The following is a 15,037-nucleotide window of genomic DNA, read 5'->3' on the forward strand; positions in this document are numbered from 1 at the left end:
TTACTACGTAGTAGTTATTTATAATTTGTACTTTGTTGAGAAAAGTTTTATTGTGTATCAAAGTGAATTTCTTAAAGATAAATTATTAGGTAAGAGATAAAATTAAAGCTATTTTCTCTTCGAATCACTCAACCTTATATTATATTATATCTTTTTAATATAATTCAATTCCCTTATATCTTTTTTGTTTGGAGGTTATATGGTGATTTTAATTTTTCCATCCTTTGACCGAAATTGTTTTTGCTATATGATTTTTTGTGTTTTTGTCATTGTTTTTCTTTTCTACAATTTGCTATAGAATAAATTTATATAAGCAACGGATGTGGTGGTTTCTCCTTGATGATTGAAGTTGATTATACTATTCTATTTTTTACTCTTTCGTTCGGAATTCAAGCCAATATTTTGATCTCTTTTTAAAAACAATAGATACAAGGTTTTCTTACTCTTTTTTTTTAAAACCTAGGAATTATAAAATCCATAAAATAAAAAATCTTAATAAACTTATTATTATTTTAAAATATGAAACCCTCTTAGATGTTTGTTATTCATTGCAATAATTTTAACCCACACATTAATACAACGAAGATATTTTGTTTATTTTGACATCTTTTAGTTGAAATATTTGGACTTAATTTATCAAATAATACCAATTAAATCTTAAATTTTAGATATTGTTAGATGAATAAGATAATTAGAGCCAATTCAATGATCGAACACTTCTATATAAGATATCATCATTATTATAATCCAACGAGATCTATTCATTAGATCATAAAGTTCACTCATTTGTTTAAGTGGTTTCATTTTGACCCAAATAAAAGAACTTTTTTTTTTTTCAACCTTCAAACCAATTTGTAAACTTATTTTTTCGTTTCGAGTGGAATATTGTTATTTTTATGAAGTTATGTTAGTCTGAAAGTCGTTCATAATATGACTTTGTACAAAATATATAATGATGACAATTTTGGGAAATATGATTTCAAATCTAGGGAAACATTAAGATTATATATTACTAAATTGTTGAATCCTTAAATTATATATAAGAGACTTATATTTCTTTGAATTTCAAAATAAAAAAATATGTCATAAATTATGTTGTTATTTACTATAATAAGAGTTAAGTAATAGTCTTTTTAATTTTAAATTTTAAATTTACACATCTATATTTATCATTTTATATTCTAATTATCACCCCGTGCAGGGCACGGGTCTTAGACTAGTAATATCTTTAATAATATGGATGATGATGTGACATCATTAAAAAATGAATTTTAATTGAAATTAATGTAGGAGCGACATGTCAACTGTTTTAATCTTAGACCAACATATAAACAAGAGGACTCTCCTTTAATATATAGATAGATATCGAAAATCACCTATATCTCCCTCTCCGTTAAACAGTTAATACTTGATCATCTCCCTTTCTTGGTCAAGAACGTTTTAAATTTTATTTTATTTTATTTTTATATATTTTATTAGTATAAATATCATACATATACATTCAAGCTCTTCTATTTAAAGCTCTTTTTTATTCTAGCCTTACAATTCATAGGTACAATTTTTTATTTATTGAATCTATTACTAATTTTTAATTAGAAGTACGCAAATATGAATAATTGAAGGGACTTTGATGTTTCACAATTAATTATACAGGTGAATATTGACCGGTAAGAATAATAAGCTAACGAAGTACATAACAACTAGTAAATATAATAGTATTTCTTAGAAAATCTCATTGAATTGGTGTCATAGTATGGCATAATTTAAAATCGATTTGTACTACAAAAAGGTTATAATCAATTTTTCATAACTAGTTTTCTTAAGATGTAATATATGTAAATGCCTTTTTCATTATAATTTTAAAGAAAAAATATCTCTTAAAAGGAAACAATATTCTGGAGGAACGGATATCATGTGATAATTGCACAACCTTTGGTCGCATTTGGAGGAACGTACGTTTATATTAGGGTACACTATTTACTACCAACCAGTTTCACAACTCAGTGTTTCCTATTTTCCACATGGATACTACTAAAAGTGAATCAAATTGCCCATCCCCTTGTAGGTTAGTCGCGGGCATTTGTCCCTTCACACTGATCCAGATTTGAATTTAGGAGGCGATGTTTAGTAAGCGATCGTCTTTAATAAAAGGAATTTTAATGTTAACATGCTATCAAAAAAAAACTTTGGCATCAAATTATATTGATCCATTTTCATATAAGGTTTGAGAATAATTTAGAATTATATACGTGCAGTCAAGGTTATTAAAATCGAGATTTTAGGATCGAATCACGTGGTATCCTTAGGATTGGATCATCAAATCGGATCGTGTGAGTCGTAGGATTTAAAAATTAATAGAAGACTATTTGATGTTCAATTTTGAATATTGTACTATGAAAAATCAATTAAAATTTGAAGTTTTTTAATAGAATTGCAAGAAAAAAGGGATAGTTATTCTTCGAATATCAAGTACTAAATTGTAGTTAAAAATCTAGATTTAGAACGTTTATAAATGAGACATAGGATGCCTTCGGCATACGTATTATCGTGTATTATGTGTATGATTTCAGATACGTGTATTATGTGAATTAAAATTCTCTAAAAATCCGTTCGGTATAACATGTATTATCTATGTATTATTGTGTATCAAATTTCAAGCAAATAATACCCAAAAAAAAGCTGAGAATCTTTGTTACATGTATTATTGGTCACATGCTTCTAATTACAACCCGATGCCACTCAGAGTAATCGATCTTCGTTCTCTCAGTTCTTCCTTCTTCCTTCGTTCTCCTTCTTTCTCTCATTAATCGATCTCCTTCTTTCTCCCAGTTCCTCCTCTTCGAGCATCTACTCTTCTTCTTCTCTCATGAATCGAAGAACTTCGTCCACCTTCGAGCTTCCTCCAATAGGGCGGCCTCCATCGAGCTTCGTCCTTCGTCCTCCATTAGAGCTTGCTGCTTCGAGCTTCGTCCAATCGAGCAGCCTCCTTCGAGCTTCCACCTACCGAGCTTCAGCAATTCGAGGTTCAAAATTTGTTTAGGCTTCGAAATTTGTTTATTAGGGTTCGAAAATTCTTCTTTACAGCGTCTGAATTTCTTGGGTTCGAAATTGCATCAATTCACCTTCTTTCAATTTCTTTATTAGGGTTCAAAATTCCTTCTGTACAGCGTTTGAAATTTTATGCTTAGGGTTCGATTGTAGTTGTTCCTCTCCATTTGCTCCATTTGTGTTGTAATTCGAGGTTTGAAATTTGTTTATACGTCACAATTTACATCGTTCGAAATTTGTTCTTTACAGCCTTCAAATTTCTTTGTAGATATTCAACTGTTGCAATTCAGAGATCTTGCCTTTGTTCCTCTCCATTTGCTCCATTTGTGTTGTAGCTTTTCAGCTCATTGAGATCTGGGTGTTCTGGAGGTGTCCTTGGTACTCCATTTCAGAAGGTAGGCAAATTGATGCCATTTTCTTGTTCATTTATGTCTATGGTTATAGAGTTGGTCATGTTTTGGTTTTGCCCTGACTTGATTTATTGCATTTGTGTTAAAATTTTACAGTTTCCTGTCAATAAATTGGTCATACGAGATAGACCAATTTGAAGTTTCCTGCCAACAAATTGATGCCATTTTCTTGTTCATTGATGCCATTTGAAGTTTCAGAAGGTAATTTTAGATTCATTGAACTTGTTTGTATGTGACCAGTTTATGAAAGTAATTATGTGCAAACTTCACTTCATTAGCTCTTGCTTGGTTAGCAAAGATGAGTTGTTGCTTGGTTAGAAAATTCATTGTGATTGAATGAATTTGTACCATGTTCCATGTTCCATATTATTTAGTTCCAATTCAGTTATTTGGTTCCAATTCATTGTACTTGAATGAATTCGTACCATGTTCCATGTTCTATATGGATTCAGATATTTAAATATCTGAATGGTTCTAGAAGGTGTAGGACATCAGTTTGTAATGCTATATAACCACTACATTATCTAATTGAAGCAGCGTTTTCCAGAATCATATTGTGTTGTTCAATTCATTTTTTGTGTTGTTGATTACAGGAATATGATAGGTATGGAAATCGGATTACTTCGCCGCCTCCATCGCCACCCCAATACGTGCCCCACCCATTAGCTGTTTTAGGCATAGGTATCGATGAACAAATCTCTGTTCAAGAGAGACAAAGAGAAAGGATTCAAGTGTTGGAAACACAACTCATGGTTGCGGAGGTGAGGATTGATGAACTTAATGAAACAGTTTCAAGCATTTCAAGTGCACATATAAAGGTTTGTTCGGATCGTGACGACTTGAAGAGGTGGATAAAAATGTCATGGTCTGTTTGGGTGTCAGTGTTGTAATTATATTATTGTCTAATATTTTCTATAAGTTTATATTGTAACACTAGATATATCTACAATGTTTTGTAAGGTGGGCACTTTACTTTCACATGGCAAGACTAAAAACTTGTACTATTGGCATGATGTCATTAATTTTGTTTCACGTGACAATAGTAGTGTAGTATGATTGAAGAGAATTGTGTTGTTGTCATTAATTGTCTTGTAATATATATGTGTGTGCAATACCATATCTGTAGTTGTATGTCCTAGTTAGTTCTCCCTAGTAAGTTCTCTCTAGTTACTTCATTATACAATTGTAGTTTCATTTAGTTTGAGTTCTATGTTTTATCTCTTGTAAATATGCATCATTAGTTGTGATATATGAATTTGCAGATGGCAATGTTATGGTTGGATGAATATAATGACCATTTACTTGAGGTTGTACAAGTATATCATGATGAATTGGGCAATCTAGGACGATACCAATGGGGATTCATTGCCAGTTGTTTCGAAGACAAGACGGGTACATGTTTTGATACTAAAGTATTAAAAACCAAATTGAAAACTATAAAACAAAATTATTGTAGGTGGGTGCGATTCATGGATATAGTCCGGCGTGATTCTAAGACTACCACGAACGGCGTGATTCTAAGACTACCACGGATGATATGTGGTGGGAGAATCTTCTTCAGGTAAGTTTATGATAAACATTAACTTAAGGTTATTGTAATTTATTTTCTAAAAACATTTCCAAACTCGTAGGTTCATCCCGAATTTGGACCTTTTCGTACTACGTTGATGCGTCACTCAACCCTTGTCATATGTGTTCAAGTTTTTCCAGTTCACCCTTAGGTTGTGCTTATGTGCTCAAGTCTTTCGACATGTATTGTGTGTTTTCATTGTATTGTGCAATTTCATTTCCATCAAGTTAAATAAATTCAAGAAGTTCATGAAGCTCATAAGTTCAGCATAAAACATCCATTACAACCATTCGCACCAAGTTCAAAAAGTTCTAGAAGTTCAACAAGTTCAATAACTACAACCAACCTCTATTGTTCTCCCAAATCTCATGCACAATTTTATCATGAGTGTCCTTCATGCCACGTTGGTGATTATCAAAACCTTCTTCACTTGGATTGTAAACTGGCTCTTCTTCAACATCATCATCCTCGAAACTTGAATCATTTAACATGTGCGAAGCAAGAAATTGTGCAAACCAAAACACGCAATGATAATATCAAATTGAGTTTCGATACTATAACTAGGCATATTTTTAAGAATCTTCCACCTCTTCTTCATAACACCGAAACATCTCTCGACGGTGCCTCTCAGTGATGAATGATTACGGTTAAACCTTCTCTTTGGTTCCTCGGCGCCTCCTTACCAAATTCGTTCCTATGATAGTTAACTTTTGAGTATGGCACCATGTAACCTTGTTTGTCGGGATAGCCCTTGTCTACTAAGTAATATCTCTCTGTCAACAGATTGAAGTATAACATTTTGTTACGACCTCTGTTCAAATTTTTAGTTGTATAAATCTTACAACCAAACTACAAAACATACCTGAAGGAGGATGAGGAAAGTTAAGTGACACGGTTGTAATTGCATGATCAAATACCTTAGAATCATGTGCACTGCCTTCCCAACCAGCAAATATGAAAGTGAAATACATGTCAAAATCGCACACAACCATTACATTGAACGTGCAATATTTTTTCCTTCCAAATTATGGTTGTTGTAGTTCCACAGGTATGGAGGCATCCATATGAACACCATCAATACAACCAATCACTAGTGGAAAAAACCCTTTTTGCGGTGGGCATTTTGACACTTGTTGAGGCGTATACCGTTCGCAGCTAATGAGGGGGCTGCAACAAGTGGGAACACTTTTAGAGGCGGGCTAAATACGCCTCAAAAAAGACACTTTTAGAGACGGGCCTAACGAAGCCCGCCTCTAAAAGTGCCTCAACAAGTGCCACATAGGGCACTTGTTGAGGCGGGCTGGCTTAGTGTACGCCTCAACAAAGGCTTTTAGAGGCGGGCTGGTCTATTGTACGCCTCTAAAAGCACGCACTTGTTGAGGCGGGCCTATAGAGACCCGCCTCTAAAAGTGCCTCAACAAGTGCCCTATGTGGCACTTGTTGAGGCGGGCTGGCCTATTGTACGCCTCAACAAAGGCTTGTTGAGGCGGGCTGGCCTATTGTACGCCTCTAAAAGCACACACCTGTTGAGGGGGCCGCCTTAAGCCCGCCGCAACAAGTGCCTTCGAAGGCACTTGTTGTGGAGGTTTTAGAGGCGGGCTTATGGATGCCCGTCTCAACAAATAGGAAAAAAGAGGCCTGTTCGAACAAAACAGCAAGCTGCCCCTACGTGCTCTTAAAATCGGATGAAAAAACCACACACAAATTTATAGAATAATGTAGAACAACACAACAGGTTTGACCAGAGTATAGTTAAGTTATCAACAACAGTTTACATATATATATGACAAGTACAAATAAGTTCAATCCGATCATAGATACTTCGATGTAAAATATTGTGCCCATTGCTCACGAACTACATCCATTTCTTCAACAGTATATGATGTCGTCCTTTTAGTATATAGCTTCATAAGAAACACATAAACTATTGGTAAAAAAAACTCAAATACATCAATGTATAGTTAATTAGTTACATACCTTACCTAGTCGGTAATCATCAGAGTCATCGAATTCCGTGACTATCTCTAACATGAACTTCATGACATAATAGCCACACTCGGTTCCGCCGCTTTGTTGAGCGCACTAATTACACAAAATAAGGAGGTTGTCTCAGCTAGATACAAGGCCTTCGATTATAGATAAACAAACCTAAAGCTAGCGTTTAAAATGTTATATGTACCTTTATATCAATGACTCTAAACGTCTTACATTTTCCCAATGATTTATCGCACTTTCCACCTTGATACCTAAACACTTGAAATGCCCTAGAAAATCCACGCAATACAGTCATGAAAATGATATTTTTAGTATTCCAAAAAACTAATTCATAAGCAAGGAAGGAACCGGCAAAGAAGGGCGAAAGGAAGGACGAGACAAGCCATGACGAAATGAAGTTGATGAACTATCCAGAGGGATACTCGGCCCGTTACTCGGCCGAGTATCCACCCGAGTAGCAAGCCACCGCGCAAGCCTCACAGAGATACTCGGCCCGCTACTCGGCCGAGTATCGGCCCGAGTATCTCTCTGAGGCTCGCGCGGTGGCTTGCTACTCGGGCGGATACTCGGCCGAGTAATGGGCCGAGTATCCCTCAGACCCTCTTCCGAAAAATCAGTTTTATCTGTATCTCTTGGGCTTCTTAGGGGGTTACGAAAGGAGGACCTTGGAGAATGATAAAAGGGGGTTTTTGAAGTCAAATATCTTACAAATTCAGGACTCGAGATGCACCAGTCTTTCTGTTGCCTGGATCTTTCAAAAAATCGAAAAGATAGACCTGTCCTTTAAATAGGTCTATCACGTACAGAATCCAATGATTGCTGCATCATTTAAACGTAAATTGATAAAAATTAATGATTGCTTAAAATACTAATTATATATGAAACTTATTGAAAACACTTACTCTTGATTATACGGGAGCAAAAACAATTTGGCACTGTTAGCAATGAGTACACGTTGCAAGTAAGTTGCTGGAACAGATGGTTCGGCCTTGATTCTAGTGCTTGACATCATCTCAGGACAGATGAATCCAATTCCAGAATTTTCAAATGCATGTGTGTGATTGTCCAATAAATATCTGCACATTTAAAAGAAAAACAATTAAGAATGATAGTTGAACAATTACAGAAAAAGATTAAGATTGATAGTTGACAATTAAAAGATAAAGATTAATATTTACATCATGTAGACTTGAATCACCGAAATGTTTAAGCAATCCCCCTTAAGGAATTCTTCTACATCGGATGCAGTGACATATATGTTTTGATCTGTCGTCACATAATTCCAAACTGAGGCATCCAATGGGATGGGAGTATTATCATATGTATCTCCCGACGCCGAAGACATAACAATTTGCAACCACTTGCACGATTGGCCATGACCTTGAATTGCTTCGTTTTCTTCTTTCTTTTTTTTGCAACTGATTCTTCCGTTTTTTATCACAGCTACCAACCACTTCTTTGTTGGACTGAGACTCATTGAGTACAAACAAGGAAGATGTAATATCATTCAATATAACTATCCCGCCAAGGGCCTAAATTATGAATTCTACCCCGCTAAGGGCCTAAATAGATAATAATATGCAACTATCCCGCCAAGGGCCTAAATTGACTTACCTTTGTATTTTTGGCGCTATCATCCACCTTTTTCGAGAGAAATGACTTGGACTTCTTTGTTGGGCGTGGAGTAGTATAGTCCTATATATATTTGAATTATAGATGAGAAAGAGTGAGTAAGTGAAACCATCACCAATAGGCACCGCCTAAGTTAGAGAAATGACATGAACTTCTTACCTCGTCGTCTTTGAAAATCACTAAGCGGATTGGCCATTGCACGAAGCTGCCCTGAGCACCGCCTAAGTTAGTGAAACCATCACCCGTAGGCACCAGAAGAATATCATCATGATGTCCATCATAAACAAAATCAACTTGGACTTTGTAGTGATCAGGCTTCATCAGTGTAAAGTGCTGGGACGATGCATCATTTTGTGGGTTGTACCATACCATCCGCTACAAGCACTTTGTTACTAGAATCTTTATCCTCAAGGGCAAGATGGCATGGAGTCCTTTCCTGCATAAGAGGTATTTTAGTTCATGTTATAAGAGGTATTTGGACATAAAGATTTCATGATAAAATTGCTGCATCAGTCATACCTTCAGCTCACGTGGTTGCGGTGTGGAATCATGACAAGTGGTATAGGGTGCATCAACATTAGGTTCAAGATCGGTAGTAGAAGTAAAGTGTGGTTGATTTATGTGTAACATGGAGCTTATTTGCTTTTGTAGGGCCTCTGCCACCCTTTTATCTAACTCACCTTCAAACTCCTTTCTAACTTCAGCTCTGATCGATTCGATTAGATCTGAAGAAGCTTCATTAGAACATCTTCTTTGTCGTTCTCTTGGACCGAAAGCAACTCTATAACCCACAGTTCCACCTATTGCCTTGACACGACCACTATGATCCTTTTTCCCAATGGCTTTGGTGAGGGCATCCTCATCATCCTCAAACATAAGGTTTCCTTTTTCTTCTTCTTCGTTATACTCCTCCTATGATGCCAATTAGAAAAGTATAAATTAGTTCAGATTTACAAGTAAATTTAAGTAAATATTCATTGCAGAGCACTACTTCCAAATTTTCTTGCAATTTCTACGACATCCTTATCATTCAGGCTAACTTCCCACTTTCCATCCGCAGTTCGAACTTGATGAGACAAAACCCATTCCTTTGATCTGTATTTTCTAACTCTAGGAACCGATGAGTTCACTGAGGAGCTACTTGACAGAGATATAGTTGCTTCCTCTGGGAGTCGTCCTTCTTTTATCCACTCATGTCGTTTTCTAATATAACCCGCATGGCCGGTGCGATGAGGATTCTTGTTCTGGGCTGCACTTGCCTTTGCTTTTGCACTACAAGCCTGTCAAAAGTCGAGAGCATTATCACCATTGAGTTAGAAACATTATTATCAATGACTCTGGCCTATAACGAAGTAGCACTAAAAGGAAATAACATTATTACCAATGACTCTGGCTTGTGATATTCTTGAACAAAAGCTAACCAATCAACCTCTGAAATATGATGGTAGACATCCCAAGGCATCTTGTTTGTAGGATACTTCGACGGCTTGAACGTCTTAGTTATCCATCGAGCTACCAACTTCCTCTTAAAATCTCTAAAGCGTTTTGCCACACATGAATGGAAATATTTTCCCCTTGATTTAGCCACATCATCAATGATGTGGAACATAAGCTGTGAATTTGTACAATAAGTCAATGATAGTTAATATAGTATATATTCAAGGTGTAATTTAAAAAGACATTATACCTTGGTCTCCTCCCAAAACCCTTGCCTCGTCTGCTCATCTATCTTTCGATATTCTTTCTCGTTAATATTTATTCATTGAGCACAACTCCCAACTTGCTTTCCGTATTGTTTTGACCATTGGCCATCTGGGACATTAAACGCATTATACTCAAGGTGCATAGGCTGTTTTACTTGAACACCTTTTGACGGACCACACCCTTTATGAATCTGTGTAATTGCGCTAACACCTTGTGATTCGGGATCACCTTTTGATGGAACACGCCCTTTATGAATCTGGTCGAATATTCCTCTCCTTCATATCAAAACGAACGTTCTTGTTGTCTCTCGTCTTTCCGGGTATATTTAGCAAAGTCCCAATTATGGCATCACAAAAATTCTTTTCAATGTGCATCACATCGAGACAATGCCTAACTGACAAATCTTTCCAATAAGGAAGATCCCATAGTATAGACACTTTCTTCCATAAAACACCCTTTTTAGATTTGGACTTGAAGCACTTGCCATATTTAGTGTCAACATTTTTAATTCGTTCATAAACCTGTGATCTTGTCAAAGGTGTACAAGCTACTCCTTCCTCGGTGTACCCATTGAACTCCTTCTTGTTTTTACGGTAAGGGTGATATCGACTAAGGAACTTCCGGTACTCTACATACACATTTTCCCTGTAATTTCTCAAGTAGGCAGGTTTCATATCTTCTTCACATATAGGGCATGCTTGTTCTCCTTTGGTTTTGTACCCAGACGAGTTTCCATATACCAGAAAATCATTTATGGTACAAAAACCATAGCTCGCAAGGTAAAGTTTGAGTTTGTGTATGCATCGAACATTGGGACATCTTCATTCCACAATAATTTCAAATCATCAACAAGTGGAGCAAGATACACATCTATGTCATTCCCAGGTTGCTTAGGCCCGGAGATGAGGAGTGATAACATGATATACTTGCGCTTCATACACAACTATGGAGGAAGATTATAAATCGCTAGAAGAACCGGCCACGTGCTATGTTGGCTGCTTTAAAGTACCATACGAACTCACACCATCTGTACATAAAGCAAGTCTCAGATTCCTAATCTCATCACCAAATTCAGAATATTTCTTATCAGTATTTCTCCATTGAGGAGAATCAGTAGGATGTCTAAGCTGTCCATCTTTTTTTCTCCCTTCCGCATGCCATCTCAGATTTTTGGCTTCCTTCTTTATCGAAAACAAACACTGAAACCTAGGTATTATTGGAAGATACCACATAACCTTAGCTGTTGGGCCCCTCTTAGCCGAATTTACCCCTTTACGCTTGTAACGAGATGCACCGCACTGTGGACACTCATTCAATTTTTCATGTTCATTTCTGTAAAGCATACAATCATTTGGGCAAGCATCTATCTTTACTACATCTAAGCCTAAGGGACACATCAATTTTCTGGCGTAATAAGTAGAGATAGGCATCTCATTGCCTTTTGGTAAAAATTCACCTAACCATTCCAATAAGGTGTTGAAACTTCCATCAGTCCAACCAGAAGCACATTTCAAGTTGTAAAGTACTGACACAACCTCTAACTTGCTACATTTTGTACACCCAGGATACAAGGGAGTCTCTGCAGCCTTTGATACATGTTCGAACATCTGAGGTCGTTCGTTCAAGTGATCTCTCACCCCATCCATCATCCCATTTATTTCATCATCTTATTGGTCATCATCATCATCCATCTCATTATTCTCAGCAATATCATCATCACTATCATCAGTGTCTACCCGAACATCAAACTCATTGACACTAGAACTTGGACGATCAGGTATTTTCTCACCATGCCAAAACCAAACATGATAATCTTCTTTGAAACCACGACGAAATAAATGATCCTCAATCTCATCAATATCATCTAACCGCCTTATATTCTTACAATCACGGCAAGGACAATAGATTTTTTCTGCTTCGTACTACGTTGGTGTGCTAAAGCACATCTAATAAACTCCTCAACCCCACTCAAGTATTGTGTCGTAGTGTGGTCACCGTACATCCAAGGATGACTCATTTCTAGTAATAATTGCAAAAAGAGGAAGATTTAATATCATTTCTAATAACTATCCTGCCAAGGGCCTAAATTATGAATTCTATCCCGTCAAGGGCCTAATTTAATAGATAATAATACGCAACTAAGCAAGAAAAAATACAAACTCAACTATCCCGCCAAGGGCCTAAATTATGAAATCTATCCCGCCAAGGGCCTAAGAAATTAGGGTAGAAGTATTACCTTGATCCAATATCGATCCTTCAAGACAACGCCTCAATAAACTCCTTCAATGCACAAGCTATAAACACAAAAAATAGTATATGAATTAGGTGTATACTTTTCATATTTTCATTGGGGCATTTCATCAAACACCTTCAAGGCACAAGTTATAAACACAAAAAATACACAAATTCGGGATAGATTTAAACATTTAAATGCACAAGTTGTTAGTATTAGTTGTTTAGATTTGACTAGGATGAAAGATAGTATATGAATTAGGGATATATTTTTCATATTTTCATAGAGGCATTTCATCAAACACCTTGAATGCACAAACTATAAACACAAAAAAATACACAAATTCGGGGTAGATTTAAACACTTAAATGCACAAGTTGGTAGATAGAATACTTACCGGCCAGCGAAGACGAAGACGAGAACGCGAAGACGAAGACGAGAACGCGCGCGGAGACGAAATGAGAACGCGAAAGCGAAGGGAGAATGAAGCGCGGAGAGGAGGGCGAACGCGCGCGGAGAGACGAAGGGCGAACGCGAAGGGAGAACGAAGAAGACGAAGTGAAAATGGTGGAACGAATGGAGAACGAAGAAGACGAAGTGAAAATGGCGGAACAAAGTGAAAATGGCAGGCCGCGCGCGGGTGTTTAAAAGAGGGATTTGTTGAGGCGGGCGTTAAGCGGCCCGCCTCAACAAGCGTTAAATGAGGCGGGCGTTGTACCACCCGCCTCAACAGGTATTAAAAGAGGCGGGCAATTAAGCCCGCCTCTAATACCTCACCCGGAAAATCCAAAGTTAAAAGAGGTGGGCGTTCTCGGCCCGCCTTAATAAAACCTTATAGAGGCGGACCCGTGTCGGCCGCCTCTATAAAATCGTCCGGGAAAATTTTTCCGGGTACTTTTTGAGGCGTATTTTATTATGCCCGCCTCAATAATTTTTTTTTGAGGCGTATAAAGTAATTTTCCGCCTCAGTAACCTGAAAATATGATAGCCTAGGACGTTTTTGAGGTGTTTTTTTAGGTCCGCCTCTAAAAGGGAGCCTCAACAAGTGTTTTTTCTACTAGTGAATAGCTCCCTACAGTATTATTTATACAATAGTTAAAGAAATATATCATAACTTGGAACAATTTAAAAATGTACCTTAAACACTTCGTATCTGTCCTATGACTGGATCTTTGCGGGAATTGTTGTGAAATTCTTGTCCCGAGGTTGTAGAAGATCTCTAACAGCCCCATGGTAGTTTCTACTCCTTCCTTCTACCGTCTCCAACACTTCATGGAAAACACTACTTATCGTTCCTCCAGATCATTGAAAACATTCACATACCGCTCGGTTTGACATTCCTAGGGCAAGTGTGTATAGAAATATTCCAAGTTTCTCTATGGTCATCATATTCTTAGAACGTCTAAAACCAAATCTAACTTCTAGCTCACTACACAGAATCTTGAATACATGACACTCCATTTGAAAAGCATTCATACAACGAATATCAGAATCAGACTCTATTATCCTGCACATCCACATGTATCCCGTATACTCAGACGTAAAACATGGCACTTTATGGATGTATCTCAAGTAGTATGGTGTAGCTTCCAAACTAAACAAACGCAGTTCAACAACCAAACAAACGCAATTCAACAAAGAATAAAACATAAGGTTCAACACTCAATAAAACATACGGTTCAACAATCAAGAAACATATGGTTCAACAAACAACAAAACATAGGGTTCATTCAAACAAGAAAAGAGAAAAGTCATATGTTGCTCATACTACTTTAGAATTCACTTCATTGTCCTATTATCGAACTCATACTGGATCCAAGTAGACTTTTCCTCGTCTATATCCAATATATTAAAGATTGTACGTTTCTTCTTCTTTGCAAACAGATTCACTGCATAACACCACAACTCTGATCTACGTTCAATCAATCCATCATTAACCAAACGTCTCAGGTCTTCGTAGACTTCGTTGTACTCTACATCCAAGCTATCCTTCTTTGCATTTCCCTTCATAGTGTCACCTTCATCTTGCTTTTCTAGGGAATCAAGTGAGTCAACTTCATCTTCAACATCATTACCACCACCATCACCTTGAGAACATATTACAACTGGACTTTGAGAAACTGAACTTGTATCCATAGTTGGTGCAACACAATGTTTGCCGGTGGTTGTAATATTGGGAAACACTTCATCCCAAAAATTACTCATCTCTTGTGTAGGAGGTGCCTTCCTACACCAATAGAATGACTCCTACACTCACAAGATTTACTAGTCATATAGGACATATTATACAACAGAATATATGTTTATTCCCTAAACATATACATACCTCCTTTTGATTTTCCCACCAACTATCATCCGCGATAACCTTAAAATTATCTTCAGCCCACCCTGCACCGGTTACTTGAAACCTTAATCTTGTCCAAGATAGGTATTTGGGCTTCATAGA

The 15,037-nt window shown here is 36.8% G+C and overlaps 1 non-coding gene across 1 annotated transcript; it reads left to right on the top strand.

Annotated features, from left to right (window-relative positions):
* Positions 1-316: 316 nt before the first annotated feature.
* On the top strand, positions 317-411 carry LOC141249491 (small nucleolar RNA Z103). The gene has a single exon (XR_012312229.1). It is a non-coding gene; the product is annotated as a small nucleolar RNA Z103 (small nucleolar RNA).
* Positions 412-15,037: the final 14,626 nt, after the last annotated feature.

This window comes from Phyllobates terribilis, unplaced genomic scaffold, assembly GCF_046119375.1.
Source record: "Phyllobates terribilis strain yellow unplaced genomic scaffold, ASM4611937v1 Scaffold_4640__1_contigs__length_58620, whole genome shotgun sequence".
In the NCBI taxonomy this organism is placed as follows: Eukaryota; Metazoa; Chordata; class Amphibia; order Anura; family Dendrobatidae; genus Phyllobates; species Phyllobates terribilis.